Source organism: Arachis duranensis, chromosome 6 (genome assembly GCF_000817695.3).
Source record: "Arachis duranensis cultivar V14167 chromosome 6, aradu.V14167.gnm2.J7QH, whole genome shotgun sequence".
NCBI classification, from domain to species: domain Eukaryota; kingdom Viridiplantae; phylum Streptophyta; class Magnoliopsida; order Fabales; family Fabaceae; genus Arachis; species Arachis duranensis.
This window is the reverse complement of record NC_029777.3, coordinates 32,926,602-32,930,764: the sequence shown is the minus strand read 5'-3', so window position 1 is coordinate 32,930,764 and position 4,163 is coordinate 32,926,602.

The following is a 4,163-nucleotide window of genomic DNA, read 5'->3' as shown; positions in this document are numbered from 1 at the left end:
GAGTAGCGTTCAAACACAAGGAAAACAAGCAAAAATTGGCTTGCTTTCAATCTCCAAGAATCGAACACGGCACCATGAGNNNTTGGCACATTGCCCTGCCCTCCACAAGGGCAGGGCAGCATTTCTTGGTGCATGGCCAGCGCACAAATTGGCACGGGCTTGAGCACTTGGCGCACAACATGGACGCACGGGTAGCAAGGCAAGGCGCACCATGGCAACACTGCCCTGCCCTCCACAAGGGCAGGGCAGCATCCTGACGCAGCACACGCACGCACGAGTCTTCATCACACAATTTCCCTGCTTGCCCTCCACAAGGGCAGGGTAGCCTCTTGGAAGCTACTTTCTCATGGGCTGAAAATTGGATTAAAAATCCAATTTAATTCATTTCTTCACCAAATCAAAAGCCCATCCAAATTCCAAAATCCAAGAATAGAAAGTGTATAAATAGGAGATAGTTTGATGTAATTAGGACCTTCTTTTTGATTTTCGAATTTTCACATCTTTATACTTGATTTTTTGTTGAGAGCTTGGAACTGAGATTTTAGAGAATTGGGAAGGAGAATTGATCTCTCTTCTTCCTCGTTCTTGCTTGAGCACTTTTTACTTTTCTTGTTTGAGTCTTGGGTGTGAAGAATTGAGGAATTTCTGTCTCAATCTCCATTCAAGATCTCTTTGATTTTCCTACTGCATAATTGAGTTGAATTCAATTTCATTTACTGCTTCAATCTTCAATTTCTCTTTAATTGCTTTGTGAACTTGGATCTTGGAAGGAAATTGAGATCTAGACTTTGCTATCTAGTCTTTGGAGTCCTGAGATCCAATTTTCCTTTTGGTTCTTCTGTTGAACCACTGCTTCAATTTAATTTCTATTTTCTGTTTGATATCTAGTTGAATTCAAATCATTTCTTACTTTGATAATTGTTGCAATTTAATTTCCCTTGCTTAAATTCTTAATTCCCAGTCCTCAAATCCCTTTTCCATTCAAGCAATTTATATTTCTTGCACTTTAAGTTACTGCAATTTACATTTCTTGCACTGTAAGTTTCAGTCATTAAATTTCTTGTTCTTTAAGATTCAACACCTCTACTTTCAATTCTCTTTAATTTCTGCAATTTCTCCCTCTCCCTTTACATTCTCTGCTATTTACTTACTGTTGGATACAAAATCACTCAACTAATACTTGATTCGCTTGACTAAATCAACCACTGAACTAAAATTGCTCAATCCTTCAATCCCTGTGGGATCGACCTCACTCCCGTGAGTTTTATTACTTGATGCGACCCGGTACACTTGCCGGTGAGTTTTGTGTTGGATTGTTTTCCACACATCAAGTTTTTGGCGCCGTTGTCGGGGATTGAAATAGATTGACAATGATTAAGTGAAGTGGAGATCTAGATCAAGCATTTTTTCTTTTCTGTTTCTTTAATTTTTGACTAACACACTAACTGTTTGAATTTTTGCTTAAACTAACTAAAACTTCATTCTAGCAATAGATTGAAGTTTCACTGGTTTTCTGGATCTGTGTGTTTCTTGTTGTGTGTTTATATGTCAAGTACAAGAAGATCTTCTCCTATTCTCTCTGAAATTGACCAAAGAACTCTTCGAAGATTAAGAAGAGTTGAAAGAGGGAAAAACATTGTTGGAGAGTAAGAATCTGAGGAGGAATTCCAAGAGATGGAAGGAGATCCATCAAATCTCAATCAACCAGAAGGAGGGGCCAACAATAACCCACAACAAAGAAGAGTACTGGCTTCCTACACATTTGCAAATGCTAGACACTGTGGGAGTAGCATTCTTACCCATAATGTCAATGCAAACAACTTTGAACTAAAGCCACAACTCATCACATTGGTCCAAAATAACTTCTCTTTTGGAGGAGGACCATTGGAGGACCCGAACCAACATCTATCCACTTTCTTTAGGATCTGTGACACAGTTAAGAGCAATGGAGTGCACCCTGACATATACAAGCTACTGTTATTCCCATTCTCTCTCAGGGACAAAGCCACTCAATGGCTAGAAACATTTCCAAAGGAGAGCATCAACACTTAGGATGATTTGGTGAGCAAGTTTCTTGCCAAATTTTATCCCCCTCAAAGGATCATAAGATTGAAGACTGAGGTGCAGACATTCACTCAAATAGATGCTGAAAATTTATATGAGGCATGGGAAAGATATAAGGCTCTGCTAAGGAAATGTCCACCAGAGATGTTCACTGAGTGGGACAAGCTGCAGAACTCCTATGAAGGACTTACTCTGAAGGCTCAAGAGGCACTTGATCACTCAGCAGGAGGATCATTGCAATTGATGAAAACTGCAGAGGAAGCTCAAAACCTCATTGATATGGTGGCCAACAACCAATACTTCTTTGCTCACCAAAGGCAACGCCAACCATCACAGAGGAAGGGAGTGTTAGAATTGGAAGGAGTGGATACAATTTTGGCTCAACACAAAGTGATGCAGCAGCAGATTCAGCAACAATTTGAGCAAATGGCCAAGAGAATTGATAGCCTTCAGGTTGCATCAGTGAGTGCCACAAGCCAACCATCAACTCCTTGGGGGCAGAATGAAGAGAACCAAGAAGAACAGCAACAAGAGCAAGTGCACTATATGAACAACCAAAATTATGGATCAAATGAAGTGTATGGTGACACCTATAATCCATCTTAGAAGAACCACCCAAACCTTAGGTGGGGAGACAATCACAATCAAACCCAGCAGTCATGGCAAAGGAACTCCACTCAAAACAATTGGAAAAACACAAACCACAACAACCAAGCCTCCAACCAAAACACATACAGAAAACCACAAAACAACTACCCCAACTTCAACCATTACCCATCCAATGCCCAATCCACTAACCAAAATACATACCCTCAACCATCAACATCCCACAATTAACCAATCTCATAAGACTCCCAGGGGATCACTAATCTGGAGATGCTCATGGAAAAGTGGATAAAGCAACAAGAGATGACAACAAGGAACCAGGAAGCCTCATTGAAGAACATGGAGAGGCAAATTAGACAAATCTCTAAACAGATCACCATTGAAAGACCATCAAGCTCTCTACCAAGTGACACCATTTCTAATCCAAGAGAGGAATGCAAAGCGATACAACTAAGGAGTGGAAAGATCCTGGTAAAAAATGAAGAAGCAACCAAAAAGCCAAGAGAAGGCGACGAGAAACAAGCTGAAGGAGAAAAAGCCAATAATGAAGATGCAACAGTAAGCAAGCAGCCTCAGAATCAACCTCAAGAAAAAGAAAACAGACCACAAAATCTGAAGAAAAAAAAGAAGACCATGGAAGAACCAAACCCAAGACAACATCAAGTGCAGAAGAGCTTGACACCTCCACTGCCTTATCCCCAAAGATTTCACAAAGAGACTAAGGGCCAACACTTCTCTAAATTTCTTGAGACTTTTAAGAAGTTAGAGATCAACATTCCCTTGGCTGAGGCACTGGAAGAAATGCCCTTGTATGCCAAATTCTTAAAAGAACTCATCAACAAGAAAAGGAGTTGGAATGAGAAAGAGACTGTGCTGCTCACTGAAGAATGCAGTGCACTAATCAGAAAGGGGCTCCTCCCAAACTTGAAGATCCAGGAAGTTTCCTCTTACCTTGCACCATTGGAAATCTATTCATCGACAAGGGGATGTGTGACTTAGGAGCAAGCATAAATCTGATTCCATCCTCTTTAGTAAAGAAGCTTGGCATAGGAAAAGTGAAGCCAACACAAATGTCCTTAGAACTGGTGGATCAATCAGCGGTACATCCCAAAGGAGTGATTGAAAACCTTTTAGTTAAAGTCGACAAGTTCATTTTTCCTACAGACTTTGTGATCCTGGAATCAGCAGAAAAAAAGAATGACTCCATAATACTTGGTCGACCATTTTTAGCCACTGCTAGAGCCATCATAGATGTAGGGGAGGGAGAGCTAACCCTCAGGATGTATGAGGAAAGCATCACCCTGAAGGTGTTCCCAGAACCACAAACTGATGAAGAGACAAGTAAAACAAGTAGTGACTATTTTCCAGGGCAAACAACCGTCAACACAGTAGAACAAAAGGATGAGCAGGTGCAAGGAGGAGAAGGAATTCAAAAAGAAGCTGGGATAATAAACAAGAAGGGAAATGTCACAACTAAAGCCACTGTTAAGGAA